This window comes from Ambystoma mexicanum, chromosome 2q (genome assembly GCF_040938575.1).
Source record: "Ambystoma mexicanum isolate Mex_15411 chromosome 2q, UKY_AmexF1_1, whole genome shotgun sequence".
In the NCBI taxonomy this organism is placed as follows: Eukaryota; Metazoa; Chordata; class Amphibia; order Caudata; family Ambystomatidae; genus Ambystoma; species Ambystoma mexicanum.
The window spans coordinates 322,358,171-322,376,458 of record NC_090924.1 but is presented as its reverse complement, the minus strand read 5'-3'; the positions used below and the strand labels follow the sequence as shown (position 1 = coordinate 322,376,458).

General features: G+C 44.1%; 4 non-coding genes across 4 annotated transcripts; all 4 read left to right on the top strand.

Annotated features, from left to right (window-relative positions):
* The first annotated feature begins 39 nt into the window (after positions 1–39).
* Positions 40–146, top strand: LOC138570533 (U6 spliceosomal RNA). The gene has a single exon (XR_011303573.1). It is a non-coding gene; the product is annotated as a U6 spliceosomal RNA (small nuclear RNA).
* A 5,417-nt stretch (positions 147–5,563) lies between these two features.
* On the top strand, positions 5,564–5,670 carry LOC138570532 (U6 spliceosomal RNA). The gene has a single exon (XR_011303572.1). It is a non-coding gene; the product is annotated as a U6 spliceosomal RNA (small nuclear RNA).
* Positions 5,671–11,086: 5,416 nt separating this feature from the next.
* LOC138570531 (U6 spliceosomal RNA) lies at positions 11,087–11,193 on the top strand. Its single transcript, XR_011303571.1, has one exon. It is a non-coding gene; the product is annotated as a U6 spliceosomal RNA (small nuclear RNA).
* A 5,416-nt stretch (positions 11,194–16,609) lies between these two features.
* LOC138570529 (U6 spliceosomal RNA) lies at positions 16,610–16,716 on the top strand. Its single transcript, XR_011303570.1, has one exon. It is a non-coding gene; the product is annotated as a U6 spliceosomal RNA (small nuclear RNA).
* The last annotated feature ends 1,572 nt before the right edge of the window (positions 16,717–18,288 follow it).

Below are 18,288 nucleotides of genomic sequence, written 5' to 3'. Positions count from 1 at the left end.
GGAGGTCCTAATCAATGGTTTGATTGACTCTCCCTTTGCGCTTGCTTCAGCAACACATGTACTAATATTGGAATGATAATGGGAAAATTAAATTGGCCCCTGCTCTAAAGGATGGCACGCACATTCGTAAAGCATTCACTATTTTTGGCACATGACAGGACAGAAACTTTCTTAATTTGCAAGGCTTTATTTTTTTAATACATCTTTTTTAATGAAGATTGAAATTGTATGTTCATACATATTACACGACAACACAATACATTTTGAGCCAAATTCAACACTAATGCCTCAGGAGCCTTTTACTTGTGAGTCCTATTGACTGAATGAACAGCCCCGTCGCCTTCAATTTCTTGGCTTGCACATTTAGAAGTGGCACGCGTCTTTTGATTTTTTTTATCCCATTTTACCAAACATTTTACCAAACTTTATCACTTTCCCCCTTGTTGTGCACTCCAGCGTAAACTGCTTTAAGGTGCTATTTGCAAACATCGCTCTGAACTACAGCTTTACTTGCTTCTAGGCCTTAATCTTTAATTGGAGCGGAGCGTTGTACTCCGGATTTGGCTGCTTTTAGTTTGAAAGTTACAGAAATCAAAAAGAAATCAACAAACAGTTTCATTGTGGAATTCCATTGTCACAATGTGCTGCAGTGCATGAAAACTTAAAATGAATGGTAGGGAGAGGAAGAGGAAGAGTGAGAGGGAAAGGGAGGTTTGTGGGGGGGAGAAAGAGTGAGGGCGGGAAGGAGGGAGGGTAGGAGGGAGGGGGAGTGAGAGAGACTGAGAGAGAGAAAACAAAGAAAATATGATATTTGGGGGCTATGTGTTTGCATGGAAAAGATTTTAGGCTTTAAATCAAGTGGAAAGGGGCTCATTGGCTGGTATCTCAGCCTGTTGATGCTTTGTTGAGTTGCTTGGAACATGCAAGGAAGAAGACCTGAAGCACTCCCGACCAGGTTGCATGTCTCTACGTTACTGAAATCCCACAGACCTCCTCCCTGTGCCACAACGTTCTGGGCACTGAGCTCTGCAGTTGTTCCCCACAAGTCGCCAAGCGCCCCAGATTTACTTTCTCAGATTGGCTAGTTACTGCTACCCTAACTCGACCACTATATTTTCCCCAGATACTTGCTATTGTGGAGTAAGCAGGGCTAAGACAGAGGGAGAGGGGGTGTGCCTATGCAAATCATCTGCCAGGATCATCCCTGGGACGTCATTCCATCTCACCAGCTGACACCTGGGCAGCAGCAGGTAATTTGGAGAACAGAAATATTCGGACAGGCCACAAAGCAAAGACTGGGCCATTGATTGAGGATCCCTTTAGCCATGTCTCCCTAAGTTACCGAGGTCCAGAAAAACTCCACCCTCAGCTCTCATAGAGAGGTCCTTGGCCGATCGTGGCCGATCAGGGCAGTGAAGGGTCAGGGGTGACTGCACACTGCCTCACCTTTTCACTGCTTTCTACAGCGGTAATGCTTTTGCAGAAGCAGCCTGTACAAGTGATTTTGTTCTGCGCTGTGGGAAAGTAACATTTATCCACTGACATTAACCAAACTACTTGCGCTGTTCAACGCACATACATGCAGAGAAATCATGTTATGTTTTTTGGGGAAGGTCTAGAGTGTCCTGCTGATTATTTATTAAGCTGTGCTCTACTCTTGCTTTTACATAGAGTCTTCCCTGCCAGGAATGTTTAAGGCATACTGTATGTCCCTCCCTTACAATGAAAACTCTGTTGAAAACACAGAGGTACATAGGAATGGATCTGTTAAGAAATGAAACAAAAAGCCTGGAAAAATGTCGAAACGGGTAGGATTTGGACTTACAATTAACAGACTCACAGTCAGATGTGCTATCCCTTGATTCACTGACTCCCTTTCCTTTGTGTAATCCTTTTGCTCTCACTAGGGTTTTCCAAAGTGGCTTGCATATAAAAGATCCTAGACCTGCATTTTGTGGCGCACATGCCTCATATCCCATTGCTCTTGATAAACTCACATCATCTCCCACCAATACAAGCTGTAAAAGATTTTCAGGGCTTAGCCAAGCAAACTAGACGTGGGTCGAAGGTTGAGCAATCCTTAAATCAGCAGCAAAGTTAACATTGAAATTAGCCTCAGAATCTCTTAAAGGATGGTCCAACATCTGATGCTTGCAGCGCGCGATGGGCCAGCCTGGGTGCTGACACCTTAAACCATCTCCTGTTGTTGCCTTGTCCTTGATCCAGCCATGGGTCCACATACACTCAGAGGTACAGAGTGTTTCTCATGTCTATGCGTCTGCTGTGATGCTCTCACGCGTGCCTCACCCAGCCATCGTGATGGGGAGGGGGTGTCAATTTGCAAGCACCCTGGAGCATGAATCTTTTTATCTTTAAATATAATTGGCATTAAACCAAACCATTTAGGACCAGATAAGTACAGCAGCAAAGAATGCTGGTGTATTGCTGTTTGCCTCTTAATTTCATACCATCCAACATCTAAATTGTGTTTGGTCAAACGTTTGCCATATCAAATGTCCTTATGTCAAAGGGCAGAAAGTCCAGAGGTCCTAATCAATGGTTTGGTTGGCTCTCCCTTTGCGCTTGCCTTAAGGCGTCAGCACCAGAGGCTGCCCGATTGCACCCTGCAAGCAATCAATGTTGGCCCATCCTTTAAGAGATTCTGAGGCTGATTTCAATGTTATTTTTGCTGCTGATTTAAGGATTGCTCAACCTTTGACCCACGTCTAGTTTCCTTGGCTATGCACTTGACATCTTTTACAGCTTGTATTGGTGGGAGATGATGTGAGTTTATCGGGAGCAACGGGATATGAGGCATGTGGGCCATAAAAAACAGGTCTAGGATTTTTTTTTATATGAAAGCCTCTTTAAGTAAGGAACTTTGGAAAACCCTGCTGAGAGCAAAAGGATTACACAAAAGGTAAGGGGGTCAGTGGGTCAAGGGATGGCACATCTGACGGTGAGTCAGTTTATTGTAAGTCCAAATTCTACCTGTTTCAACATTTTTCCAGGTGTTTGTTTAATTTCTTAACAGATCCATTCCTATGTGCCTCAGCAACACATGTACTAATATTGGAATGATAATGGGAAAATGGAATTGGTTCCTGCTCTAAAGGATGACACGCACATTTTTAAAGCATTCACTATTGTTGGCACATGACAGGACAGAAACTTTCTTAATTTGCAAGTCTTTATTTTTTAATACATCTTTTTTAATGAAGATTGAAATTGTATGTTCATGCATATTACACGACAACACAATACATTTTGCGCCAAATTCAACACTAATGCCTCTGAAGCCTTTTACTTGTGAGTCCTATTGACTGAATAAACAGCCCAGTCCCCTTCAATTTCTTGACTTGTACTTTTAGAAGTGGCACGCTTCTTTTGTTTTTCGATCCCATTCTACCAAACTCAGTATTATCTCTTTCCCCCTTGTTGTGCACTCCAGCGTAAACTGCTTCAAGGTGCTATTTGCAAACATCGCTCTGAACTACAGCTTTACTTGCTTCTAGGCCTTAATCTTTAATTGGAGCTGAGCATTGTACTCCGGATTTGGCTGCTTTTAGTTGGTTGATTTCTTTTTTGATTTCTGTAACTTTCCAACAGTTTCATTGTGAAATACCATTGTCACAATGTGCTGCAGTGCATGAAAACTTAAAATGAATGGAAGGGAGAAGAGGAAGAGGGAGAGGGAGCGGTGCGGGGGGAAAAGAGAGAGGACAGGAGGGAAGGCAGGAGGGAGGGAGGGAGGTATAGAGAGATAAAGAGAGAGAAAACAAAGAAAATATGGTATTTGGGGACTATGTGTTTGCATGGAAAAGAGTTTAGGCTTTAAATCAAGTGGAAAGTGGCTCTGTGGCTGGTATCTCAGTCTGTTGATGCTTTGTTGAGTTGCTTGGAGCATGCAAGGAAGGAGACCTGAAGCACTCCCAACCAGGTTGCATGTCTCCAAGTTACTGATATCCCACAGACCTCCTCCCTGTGCCACAAAGTTCTGGGCACTGAGCTCTGCAGTTGTTCCCCACAAGTCGCGAAGCGCCCCAGATTTACTTTCTCAGAGTGGCTAGTTACTGATACCCCACCTCGACCACTGTATTTTCCCTAGATACTTGCTACTGTGGAGTAAGCAGGGCTAAGAGAGAGGGAGAGGGGATGTGCCTATGCAAATCACCTGCCAGGATCCTGCCTGGTACGTCATTCCATCTCACCAGCTGACGTCTGGGCTGCGGCAGGTAATTTGGAGAACAGACATATACGGACAGGCCACAAAGCAAATGCTGGGCTGTTGATTGAGGATCCCTTTAGCCATGTCTCCCTAAGTTACCGAGCTCCAGAAAAATTCCACCCTTAGCTCTCATAGAGAGGTCCTTGGCCGATCGTGGCCGATCAGGGCAGTGAAGGGTCGGGGGTGACTGTACACTGCCTCACCTTTTCACTGCTTTCTACACTGGTAATGCTTTTGCAGAAGTGGCCTGTACAAGTGATTCTGTTCTGCTCTGTGTGAAAGTGACATTTATCCACTGACATTAACCAAACTACTTGCGCTGCTCAACTCACATACATGCAGAGAAATCATTTTATGTTTTTTGGGGAAGGTCTAGAGGGTCCTGCTGATGATTTATTAAGATGTCTGCTACTCTTTCTTTTACATAGAGTCTTCGCAGCCCAGGAATGTTTAAGGCATACGGTATGTCCCTCGCTTACAATGAAAACAGAGGTACATAGGAATGGGTCTGTTAAGAGATTAAACAAAAAGCCTGGGAAATGTCGAAACTGGTAGTATTTGGACTTACAATAAACGGACTCGCAGTCAAATGTGCTATCCGTTGACCCACTGACCCCCTTACCTTTTGTGTAATACTTTTGCTCTCAGTAGGGTTGTCCAAACTTCCCTTCTTAAAGCGGCTTTCTTATAAAAAATCCTAGAACTGCTTTTTGTGGCACACATGCCTCATATCCCGTTGCTCTTGATAAACTCACATCATCTCCCACCAGTACAAGCTGTAAAAGATTTCCAGGGCTTATCCAAGCAAACTAGATTTGGGTCGAAGGTTGACCAATCCTAAAATCAGCAGCAAAGTTAACATTGAAATCAGCCTCAGAATCTCTTAAAGGATGGTCCAACATTTGTTGCTTACAGGGATCAATTGGACAGCCTCTGGAACTGGCGCCATAAGCCACCTCCTGTTCTGCCTTGTCCTTGATACAGCCATGGGCCCACATACACTCAGAGGTACAGAGTTGTTCTCATGTCTATGGGTCTATTGTGATGTTCTCAGGCTTGCATCACCCAGCCATTGTGATGGGGAGGGGGTTGGTGTCATTTTGCAAGCACCCTGGAGCATGAATCTTTAAATATAATTGGCATTAAACCAACCCCTTTAGGACCAGATCAATACAGCAGCAAAGAATGCTTATTCACTGTTGTTTGCCTCTTCATTTCATACCACCCGATATCTAAATGGTGTTTTGACTTTCTGCCCTCTGACATAAGGACATTTGGTATGGCAAACCTTTGACTGGAGGTCCTAATCAATGGTTTGATTGACTCTCCCTTTGCGCTTGCTTCAGCAACACATGTACTAATATTGGAATGATAATGGGAAAATTAAATTGGCCCCTGCTCTAAAGGATGGCACGCACATTCGTAAAGCATTCACTATTTTTGGCACATGACAGGACAGAAACTTTCTTAATTTGCAAGGCTTTATTTTTTTAATACATCTTTTTTAATGAAGATTGAAATTGTATGTTCATACATATTACACGACAACACAATACATTTTGAGCCAAATTCAACACTAATGCCTCAGGAGCCTTTTACTTGTGAGTCCTATTGACTGAATGAACAGCCCCGTCGCCTTCAATTTCTTGGCTTGCACATTTAGAAGTGGCACGCGTCTTTTGATTTTTTTTATCCCATTTTACCAAACTCAGTATTATCACTTTCCCCCTTGTTGTGCACTCCAGCGTAAACTGCTTTAAGGTGCTATTTGCAAACATCGCTCTGAACTACAGCTTTACTTGCTTCTAGGCCTTAATCTTTAATTGGAGCGGAGCGTTGTACTCCGGATTTGGCTGCTTTTAGTTTGAAAGTTACAGAAATCAAAAAGAAATCAACAAACAGTTTCATTGTGGAATTCCATTGTCACAATGTGCTGCAGTGCATGAAAACTTAAAATGAATGGTAGGGAGAGGAAGAGGAAGAGTGAGAGGGAAAGGGAGGTTTGTGGGGGGGAGAAAGAGTGAGGGCGGGAAGGAGGGAGGGTAGGAGGGAGGGGGAGTGAGAGAGACTGAGAGAGAGAAAACAAAGAAAATATGATATTTGGGGGCTATGTGTTTGCATGGAAAAGATTTTAGGCTTTAAATCAAGTGGAAAGGGGCTCATTGGCTGGTATCTCAGCCTGTTGATGCTTTGTTGAGTTGCTTGGAACATGCAAGGAAGAAGACCTGAAGCACTCCCGACCAGGTTGCATGTCTCTACGTTACTGAAATCCCACAGACCTCCTCCCTGTGCCACAACGTTCTGGGCACTGAGCTCTGCAGTTGTTCCCCACAAGTCGCCAAGCGCCCCAGATTTACTTTCTCAGATTGGCTAGTTACTGCTACCCTAACTCGACCACTATATTTTCCCCAGATACTTGCTATTGTGGAGTAAGCAGGGCTAAGACAGAGGGAGAGGGGGTGTGCCTATGCAAATCATCTGCCAGGATCATCCCTGGGACGTCATTCCATCTCACCAGCTGACACCTGGGCAGCAGCAGGTAATTTGGAGAACAGAAATATTCGGACAGGCCACAAAGCAAAGACTGGGCCATTGATTGAGGATCCCTTTAGCCATGTCTCCCTAAGTTACCGAGGTCCAGAAAAACTCCACCCTCAGCTCTCATAGAGAGGTCCTTGGCCGATCGTGGCCGATCAGGGCAGTGAAGGGTCAGGGGTGACTGCACACTGCCTCACCTTTTCACTGCTTTCTACAGCGGTAATGCTTTTGCAGAAGCAGCCTGTACAAGTGATTTTGTTCTGCGCTGTGGGAAAGTAACATTTATCCACTGACATTAACCAAACTACTTGCGCTGTTCAACGCACATACATGCAGAGAAATCATGTTATGTTTTTTGGGGAAGGTCTAGAGTGTCCTGCTGATTATTTATTAAGCTGTGCTCTACTCTTGCTTTTACATAGAGTCTTCCCTGCCAGGAATGTTTAAGGCATACTGTATGTCCCTCCCTTACAATGAAAACTCTGTTGAAAACACAGAGGTACATAGGAATGGATCTGTTAAGAAATGAAACAAAAAGCCTGGAAAAATGTCGAAACGGGTAGGATTTGGACTTACAATTAACAGACTCACAGTCAGATGTGCTATCCCTTGATTCACTGACTCCCTTTCCTTTGTGTAATCCTTTTGCTCTCACTAGGGTTTTCCAAAGTGGCTTGCATATAAAAGATCCTAGACCTGCATTTTGTGGCGCACATGCCTCATATCCCATTGCTCTTGATAAACTCACATCATCTCCCACCAATACAAGCTGTAAAAGATTTTCAGGGCTTAGCCAAGCAAACTAGACGTGGGTCGAAGGTTGAGCAATCCTTAAATCAGCAGCAAAGTTAACATTGAAATTAGCCTCAGAATCTCTTAAAGGATGGTCCAACATCTGATGCTTGCAGCGCGCGATGGGCCAGCCTGGGTGCTGACACCTTAAACCATCTCCTGTTGTTGCCTTGTCCTTGATCCAGCCATGGGTCCACATACACTCAGAGGTACAGAGTGTTTCTCATGTCTATGCGTCTGCTGTGATGCTCTCACGCGTGCCTCACCCAGCCATCGTGATGGGGAGGGGGTGTCAATTTGCAAGCACCCTGGAGCATGAATCTTTTTATCTTTAAATATAATTGGCATTAAACCAAACCATTTAGGACCAGATAAGTACAGCAGCAAAGAATGCTGGTGTATTGCTGTTTGCCTCTTAATTTCATACCATCCAACATCTAAATTGTGTTTGGTCAAACGTTTGCCATATCAAATGTCCTTATGTCAAAGGGCAGAAAGTCCAGAGGTCCTAATCAATGGTTTGGTTGGCTCTCCCTTTGCGCTTGCCTTAAGGCGTCAGCACCAGAGGCTGCCCGATTGCACCCTGCAAGCAATCAATGTTGGCCCATCCTTTAAGAGATTCTGAGGCTGATTTCAATGTTATTTTTGCTGCTGATTTAAGGATTGCTCAACCTTTGACCCACGTCTAGTTTCCTTGGCTATGCACTTGACATCTTTTACAGCTTGTATTGGTGGGAGATGATGTGAGTTTATCGGGAGCAACGGGATATGAGGCATGTGGGCCATAAAAAACAGGTCTAGGATTTTTTTTTATATGAAAGCCTCTTTAAGTAAGGAACTTTGGAAAACCCTGCTGAGAGCAAAAGGATTACACAAAAGGTAAGGGGGTCAGTGGGTCAAGGGATGGCACATCTGACGGTGAGTCAGTTTATTGTAAGTCCAAATTCTACCTGTTTCAACATTTTTCCAGGTGTTTGTTTAATTTCTTAACAGATCCATTCCTATGTGCCTCAGCAACACATGTACTAATATTGGAATGATAATGGGAAAATGGAATTGGTTCCTGCTCTAAAGGATGACACGCACATTTTTAAAGCATTCACTATTGTTGGCACATGACAGGACAGAAACTTTCTTAATTTGCAAGTCTTTATTTTTTAATACATCTTTTTTAATGAAGATTGAAATTGTATGTTCATGCATATTACACGACAACACAATACATTTTGCGCCAAATTCAACACTAATGCCTCTGAAGCCTTTTACTTGTGAGTCCTATTGACTGAATAAACAGCCCAGTCCCCTTCAATTTCTTGACTTGTACTTTTAGAAGTGGCACGCTTCTTTTGTTTTTCGATCCCATTCTACCAAACTCAGTATTATCTCTTTCCCCCTTGTTGTGCACTCCAGCGTAAACTGCTTCAAGGTGCTATTTGCAAACATCGCTCTGAACTACAGCTTTACTTGCTTCTAGGCCTTAATCTTTAATTGGAGCTGAGCATTGTACTCCGGATTTGGCTGCTTTTAGTTGGTTGATTTCTTTTTTGATTTCTGTAACTTTCCAACAGTTTCATTGTGAAATACCATTGTCACAATGTGCTGCAGTGCATGAAAACTTAAAATGAATGGAAGGGAGAAGAGGAAGAGTGAGAGGGAGAGGGAGCGGGGCGGGGGGAAAAGAGAGAGGACAGGAGGGAAGGCAGGAGGGAGGGAGGGAGGTAGAGAGAGATAAAGAGAGAGAAAACAAAGAAAATATGGTATTTGGGGACTATGTGTTTGCATGGAAAAGAGTTTAGGCTTTAAATCAAGTGGAAAGTGGCTCTGTGGCTGGTATCTCAGTCTGTTGATGCTTTGTTGAGTTGCTTGGAGCATGCAAGGAAGGAGACCTGAAGCACTCCCAACCAGGTTGCATGTCTCCAAGTTACTGATATCCCACAGACCTCCTCCCTGTGCCACAAAGTTCTGGGCACTGAGCTCTGCAGTTGTTCCCCACAAGTCGCAAAGCGCCCCAGATTTACTTTCTCAGAGTGGCTAGTTACTGATACCCCACCTCGACCACTGTATTTTCCCTAGATACTTGCTACTGTGGAGTAAGCAGGGCTAAGAGAGAGGGAGAGGGGATGTGCCTATGCAAATCACCTGCCAGGATCCTGCCTGGTACGTCATTCCATCTCACCAGCTGACGTCTGGGCTGCGGCAGGTAATTTGGAGAACAGACATATACGGACAGGCCACAAAGCAAATGCTGGGCTGTTGATTGAGGATCCCTTTAGCCATGTCTCCCTAAGTTACCGAGCTCCAGAAAAATTCCACCCTTAGCTCTCATAGAGAGGTCCTTGGCCGATCGTGGCCGATCAGGGCAGTGAAGGGTCGGGGGTGACTGTACACTGCCTCACCTTTTCACTGCTTTCTACACTGGTAATGCTTTTGCAGAAGTGGCCTGTACAAGTGATTCTGTTCTGCTCTGTGTGAAAGTGACATTTATCCACTGACATTAACCAAACTACTTGCGCTGCTCAACTCACATACATGCAGAGAAATCATTTTATGTTTTTTGGGGAAGGTCTAGAGGGTCCTGCTGATGATTTATTAAGATGTCTGCTACTGTTTCTTTTACATAGAGTCTTCGCAGCCCAGGAATGTTTAAGGCATACGGTATGTCCCTCGCTTACAATGAAAACAGAGGTACATAGGAATGGGTCTGTTAAGAGATTAAACAAAAAGCCTGGGAAATGTCGAAACTGGTAGTATTTGGACTTACAATAAACGGACTCGCAGTCAAATGTGCTATCCGTTGACCCACTGACCCCCTTACCTTTTGTGTAATACTTTTGCTCTCAGTAGGGTTGTCCAAACTTCCCTTCTTAAAGCGGCTTTCTTATAAAAAATCCTAGAACTGCTTTTTGTGGCACACATGCCTCATATCCCGTTGCTCTTGATAAACTCACATCATCTCCCACCAGTACAAGCTGTAAAAGATTTCCAGGGCTTATCCAAGCAAACTAGATTTGGGTCGAAGGTTGACCAATCCTAAAATCAGCAGCAAAGTTAACATTGAAATCAGCCTCAGAATCTCTTAAAGGATGGTCCAACATTTGTTGCTTACAGGGATCAATTGGACAGCCTCTGGAACTGGCGCCATAAGCCACCTCCTGTTCTGCCTTGTCCTTGATACAGCCATGGGCCCACATACACTCAGAGGTACAGAGTTGTTCTCATGTCTATGGGTCTATTGTGATGTTCTCAGGCTTGCATCACCCAGCCATTGTGATGGGGAGGGGGTTGGTGTCATTTTGCAAGCACCCTGGAGCATGAATCTTTAAATATAATTGGCATTAAACCAACCCCTTTAGGACCAGATCAATACAGCAGCAAAGAATGCTTATTCACTGTTGTTTGCCTCTTCATTTCATACCACCCGATATCTAAATGGTGTTTTGACTTTCTGCCCTCTGACATAAGGACATTTGGTATGGCAAACCTTTGACTGGAGGTCCTAATCAATGGTTTGATTGACTCTCCCTTTGCGCTTGCTTCAGCAACACATGTACTAATATTGGAATGATAATGGGAAAATTAAATTGGCCCCTGCTCTAAAGGATGGCACGCACATTCGTAAAGCATTCACTATTTTTGGCACATGACAGGACAGAAACTTTCTTAATTTGCAAGGCTTTATTTTTTTAATACATCTTTTTTAATGAAGATTGAAATTGTATGTTCATACATATTACACGACAACACAATACATTTTGAGCCAAATTCAACACTAATGCCTCAGGAGCCTTTTACTTGTGAGTCCTATTGACTGAATGAACAGCCCCGTCGCCTTCAATTTCTTGGCTTGCACATTTAGAAGTGGCACGCGTCTTTTGATTTTTTTTATCCCATTTTACCAAACTCAGTATTATCACTTTCCCCCTTGTTGTGCACTCCAGCGTAAACTGCTTTAAGGTGCTATTTGCAAACATCGCTCTGAACTACAGCTTTACTTGCTTCTAGGCCTTAATCTTTAATTGGAGCGGAGCGTTGTACTCCGGATTTGGCTGCTTTTAGTTTGAAAGTTACAGAAATCAAAAAGAAATCAACAAACAGTTTCATTGTGGAATTCCATTGTCACAATGTGCTGCAGTGCATGAAAACTTAAAATGAATGGTAGGGAGAGGAAGAGGAAGAGTGAGAGGGAAAGGGAGGTTTGTGGGGGGGAGAAAGAGTGAGGGCGGGAAGGAGGGAGGGTAGGAGGGAGGGGGAGTGAGAGAGACTGAGAGAGAGAAAACAAAGAAAATATGATATTTGGGGGCTATGTGTTTGCATGGAAAAGATTTTAGGCTTTAAATCAAGTGGAAAGGGGCTCATTGGCTGGTATCTCAGCCTGTTGATGCTTTGTTGAGTTGCTTGGAACATGCAAGGAAGAAGACCTGAAGCACTCCCGACCAGGTTGCATGTCTCTACGTTACTGAAATCCCACAGACCTCCTCCCTGTGCCACAACGTTCTGGGCACTGAGCTCTGCAGTTGTTCCCCACAAGTCGCCAAGCGCCCCAGATTTACTTTCTCAGATTGGCTAGTTACTGCTACCCTAACTCGACCACTATATTTTCCCCAGATACTTGCTATTGTGGAGTAAGCAGGGCTAAGACAGAGGGAGAGGGGTTGTGCCTATGCAAATCATCTGCCAGGATCATCCCTGGGACGTCATTCCATCTCACCAGCTGACACCTGGGCAGCAGCAGGTAATTTGGAGAACAGAAATATTCGGACAGGCCACAAAGCAAAGACTGGGCCATTGATTGAGGATCCCTTTAGCCATGTCTCCCTAAGTTACCGAGGTCCAGAAAAACTCCACCCTCAGCTCTCATAGAGAGGTCCTTGGCCGATCGTGGCCGATCAGGGCAGTGAAGGGTCAGGGGTGACTGCACACTGCCTCACCTTTTCACTGCTTTCTACAGCGGTAATGCTTTTGCAGAAGCAGCCTGTACAAGTGATTTTGTTCTGCGCTGTGGGAAAGTAACATTTATCCACTGACATTAACCAAACTACTTGCGCTGTTCAACGCACATACATGCAGAGAAATCATGTTATGTTTTTTGGGGAAGGTCTAGAGTGTCCTGCTGATTATTTATTAAGCTGTGCTCTACTCTTGCTTTTACATAGAGTCTTCCCTGCCAGGAATGTTTAAGGCATACTGTATGTCCCTCCCTTACAATGAAAACTCTGTTGAAAACACAGAGGTACATAGGAATGGATCTGTTAAGAAATGAAACAAAAAGCCTGGAAAAATGTCGAAACGGGTAGGATTTGGACTTACAATTAACAGACTCACAGTCAGATGTGCTATCCCTTGATTCACTGACTCCCTTTCCTTTGTGTAATCCTTTTGCTCTCACTAGGGTTTTCCAAAGTGGCTTGCATATAAAAGATCCTAGACCTGCATTTTGTGGCGCACATGCCTCATATCCCATTGCTCTTGATAAACTCACATCATCTCCCACCAATACAAGCTGTAAAAGATTTTCAGGGCTTAGCCAAGCAAACTAGACGTGGGTCGAAGGTTGAGCAATCCTTAAATCAGCAGCAAAGTTAACATTGAAATTAGCCTCAGAATCTCTTAAAGGATGGTCCAACATCTGATGCTTGCAGCGCGCGATGGGCCAGCCTGGGTGCTGACACCTTAAACCATCTCCTGTTGTTGCCTTGTCCTTGATCCAGCCATGGGTCCACATACACTCAGAGGTACAGAGTGTTTCTCATGTCTATGCGTCTGCTGTGATGCTCTCACGCGTGCCTCACCCAGCCATCGTGATGGGGAGGGGGTGTCAATTTGCAAGCACCCTGGAGCATGAATCTTTTTATCTTTAAATATAATTGGCATTAAACCAAACCATTTAGGACCAGATAAGTACAGCAGCAAAGAATGCTGGTGTATTGCTGTTTGCCTCTTAATTTCATACCATCCAACATCTAAATTGTGTTTGGTCAAACGTTTGCCATATCAAATGTCCTTATGTCAAAGGGCAGAAAGTCCAGAGGTCCTAATCAATGGTTTGGTTGGCTCTCCCTTTGCGCTTGCCTTAAGGCGTCAGCACCAGAGGCTGCCCGATTGCACCCTGCAAGCAATCAATGTTGGCCCATCCTTTAAGAGATTCTGAGGCTGATTTCAATGTTATTTTTGCTGCTGATTTAAGGATTGCTCAACCTTTGACCCACGTCTAGTTTCCTTGGCTATGCACTTGACATCTTTTACAGCTTGTATTGGTGGGAGATGATGTGAGTTTATCGGGAGCAACGGGATATGAGGCATGTGGGCCATAAAAAACAGGTCTAGGATTTTTTTTTATATGAAAGCCTCTTTAAGTAAGGAACTTTGGAAAACCCTGCTGAGAGCAAAAGGATTACACAAAAGGTAAGGGGGTCAGTGGGTCAAGGGATGGCACATCTGACGGTGAGTCAGTTTATTGTAAGTCCAAATTCTACCTGTTTCAACATTTTTCCAGGTGTTTGTTTAATTTCTTAACAGATCCATTCCTATGTGCCTCAGCAACACATGTACTAATATTGGAATGATAATGGGAAAATGGAATTGGTTCCTGCTCTAAAGGATGACACGCACATTTTTAAAGCATTCACTATTGTTGGCACATGACAGGACAGAAACTTTCTTAATTTGCAAGTCTTTATTTTTTAATACATCTTTTTTAATGAAGATTGAAATTGTATGTTCATGCATATTACACGACAACACAATACATTTTGCGCCAAATTCAACACTAATGCCTCTGAAGCCTTTTACTTGTGAGTCCTATTGACTGAATAAACAGCCCAGTCCCCTTCAATTTCTTGACTTGTACTTTTAGAAGTGGCACGCTTCTTTTGTTTTTCGATCCCATTCTACCAAACTCAGTATTATCTCTTTCCCCCTTGTTGTGCACTCCAGCGTAAACTGCTTCAAGGTGCTATTTGCAAACATCGCTCTGAACTACAGCTTTACTTGCTTCTAGGCCTTAATCTTTAATTGGAGCTGAGCATTGTACTCCGGATTTGGCTGCTTTTAGTTGGTTGATTTCTTTTTTGATTTCTGTAACTTTCCAACAGTTTCATTGTGAAATACCATTGTCACAATGTGCTGCAGTGCATGAAAACTTAAAATGAATGGAAGGGAGAAGAGGAAGAGTGAGAGGGAGAGGGAGCGGGGCGGGGGGAAAAGAGAGAGGACAGGAGGGAAGGCAGGAGGGAGGGAGGGAGGTAGAGAGAGATAAAGAGAGAGAAAACAAAGAAAATATGGTATTTGGGGACTATGTGTTTGCATGGAAAAGAGTTTAGGCTTTAAATCAAGTGGAAAGTGGCTCTGTGGCTGGTATCTCAGTCTGTTGATGCTTTGTTGAGTTGCTTGGAGCATGCAAGGAAGGAGACCTGAAGCACTCCCAACCAGGTTGCATGTCTCCAAGTTACTGATATCCCACAGACCTCCTCCCTGTGCCACAAAGTTCTGGGCACTGAGCTCTGCAGTTGTTCCCCACAAGTCGCAAAGCGCCCCAGATTTACTTTCTCAGAGTGGCTAGTTACTGATACCCCACCTCGACCACTGTATTTTCCCTAGATACTTGCTACTGTGGAGTAAGCAGGGCTAAGAGAGAGGGAGAGGGGATGTGCCTATGCAAATCACCTGCCAGGATCCTGCCTGGTACGTCATTCCATCTCACCAGCTGACGTCTGGGCTGCGGCAGGTAATTTGGAGAACAGACATATACGGACAGGCCACAAAGCAAATGCTGGGCTGTTGATTGAGGATCCCTTTAGCCATGTCTCCCTAAGTTACCGAGCTCCAGAAAAATTCCACCCTTAGCTCTCATAGAGAGGTCCTTGGCCGATCGTGGCCGATCAGGGCAGTGAAGGGTCGGGGGTGACTGTACACTGCCTCACCTTTTCACTGCTTTCTACACTGGTAATGCTTTTGCAGAAGTGGCCTGTACAAGTGATTCTGTTCTGCTCTGTGTGAAAGTGACATTTATCCACTGACATTAACCAAACTACTTGCGCTGCTCAACTCACATACATGCAGAGAAATCATTTTATGTTTTTTGGGGAAGGTCTAGAGGGTCCTGCTGATGATTTATTAAGATGTCTGCTACTCTTTCTTTTACATAGAGTCTTCGCAGCCCAGGAATGTTTAAGGCATACGGTATGTCCCTCGCTTACAATGAAAACAGAGGTACATAGGAATGGGTCTGTTAAGAGATTAAACAAAAAGCCTGGGAAATGTCGAAACTGGTAGTATTTGGACTTACAATAAACGGACTCGCAGTCAAATGTGCTATCCGTTGACCCACTGACCCCCTTACCTTTTGTGTAATACTTTTGCTCTCAGTAGGGTTGTCCAAACTTCCCTTCTTAAAGCGGCTTTCTTATAAAAAATCCTAGAACTGCTTTTTGTGGCACACATGCCTCATATCCCGTTGCTCTTGATAAACTCACATCATCTCCCACCAGTACAAGCTGTAAAAGATTTCCAGGGCTTATCCAAGCAAACTAGATTTGGGTCAAAGGTTGACCAATCCTAAAATCAGCAGCAAAGTTAACATTGAAATCAGCCTCAGAATCTCTTAAAGGATGGTCCAACATTTGTTGCTTACAGGGATCAATTGGACAGCCTCTGGAACTGGCGCCATAAGCCACCTCCTGTTCTGCCTTGTCCTTGATACAGCCATGGGCCCACATACACTCAGAGGTACAGAGTTGTTCTCATGTCTATGGGTCTATTGTGATGTTCTCAGGCTTGCATCACCCAGCCATTGTGATGGGGAGGGGGTTGGTGTCATTTTGCAAGCACCCTGGAGCATGAATCTTTAAATATAATTGGCATTAAACCAACCCCTTTAGGACCAGATCAATACAGCAGCAAAGAATGCTTATTCACTGTTGTTTGCCTCTTCATTTCATACCACCCGATATCTAAATGGTGTTTTGACTTTCTGCCCTCTGACATAAGGACATTTGGTATGGCAAACCTTTGACTGGAGGTCCTAATCAATGGTTTGATTGACTCTCCCTTTGCGCTTGCTTCAGCAACACATGTACTAATATTGGAATGATAATGGGAAAATTAAATTGGCCCCTGCTCTAAAGGATGGCACGCACATTCGTAAAGCATTCACTATTTTTGGCACATGACAGGACAGAAACTTTCTTAATTTGCAAGGCTTTATTTTTTTAATACATCTTTTTTAATGAAGATTGAAATTGTATGTTCATACATATTACACGACAACACAATACATTTTGAGCCAAATTCAACACTAATGCCTCAGGAGCCTTTTACTTGTGAGTCCTATTGACTGAATGAACAGCCCCGTCGCCTTCAATTTCTTGGCTTGCACATTTAGAAGTGGCACGCGTCTTTTGATTTTTTTTATCCCATTTTACCAAACTCAGTATTATCACTTTCCCCCTTGTTGTGCACTCCAGCGTAAACTGCTTTAAGGTGCTATTTGCAAACATCGCTCTGAACTACAGCTTTACTTGCTTCTAGGCCTTAATCTTTAATTGGAGCGGAGCGTTGTACTCCGGATTTGGCTGCTTTTAGTTTGAAAGTTACAGAAATCAAAAAGAAATCAACAAACAGTTTCATTGTGGAATTCCATTGTCACAATGTGCTGCAGTGCATGAAAACTTAAAATGAATGGTAGGGAGAGGAAGAGGAAGAGTGAGAGGGAAAGGGAGGTTTGTGGGGGGGAGAAAGAGTGAGGGCGGGAAGGAGGGAGGGTAGGAGGGAGGGGGAGTGAGAGAGACTGAGAGAGAGAAAACAAAGAAAATATGATATTTGGGGGCTATGTGTTTGCATGGAAAAGATTTTAGGCTTTAAATCAAGTGGAAAGGGGCTCATTGGCTGGTATCTCAGCCTGTTGATGCTTTGTTGAGTTGCTTGGAACATGCAAGGAAGAAGACCTGAAGCACTCCCGACCAGGTTGCATGTCTCTACGTTACTGAAATCCCACAGACCTCCTCCCTGTGCCACAACGTTCTGGGCACTGAGCTCTGCAGTTGTTCCCCACAAGTCGCCAAGCGCCCCAGATTTACTTTCTCAGATTGGCTAGTTACTGCTACCCTAACTCGACCACTATATTTTCCCCAGATACTTGCTATTGTGGAGTAAGCAGGGCTAAGACAGAGGGAGAGGGGGTGTGCCTATGCAAATCATCTGCCAGGATCATCCCTGGGACGTCATTCCATCTCACCAGCTGACACCTGGGCAGCAGCAGGTAATTTGGAGAACAGAAATATTCGGACAGGCCACAAAGCAAAGACTGGGCCATTGATTGAGGATCCCTTTAGCCATGTCTCCCTAAGTTACCGAGGTCCAGAAAAACTCCACCCTCAGCTCTCATAGAGAGGTCCTTGGCCGATCGTGGCCGATCAGGGCAGTGAAGGGTCAGGGGTGACTGCACACTGCCTCACCTTTTCACTGCTTTCTACAGCGGTAATGCTTTTGCAGAAGCAGCCTGTACAAGTGATTTTGTTCTGCGCTGTGGGAAAGTAACATTTATCCACTGACATTAACCAAACTACTTGCGCTGTTCAACGCACATACATGCAGAGAAATCATGTTATGTTTTTTGGGGAAGGTCTAGAGTGTCCTGCTGATTATTTATTAAGCTGTGCTCTACTCTTGCTTTTACATAGAGTCTTCCCTGCCAGGAATGTTTAAGGCATACTGTATGTCCCTCCCTTACAATG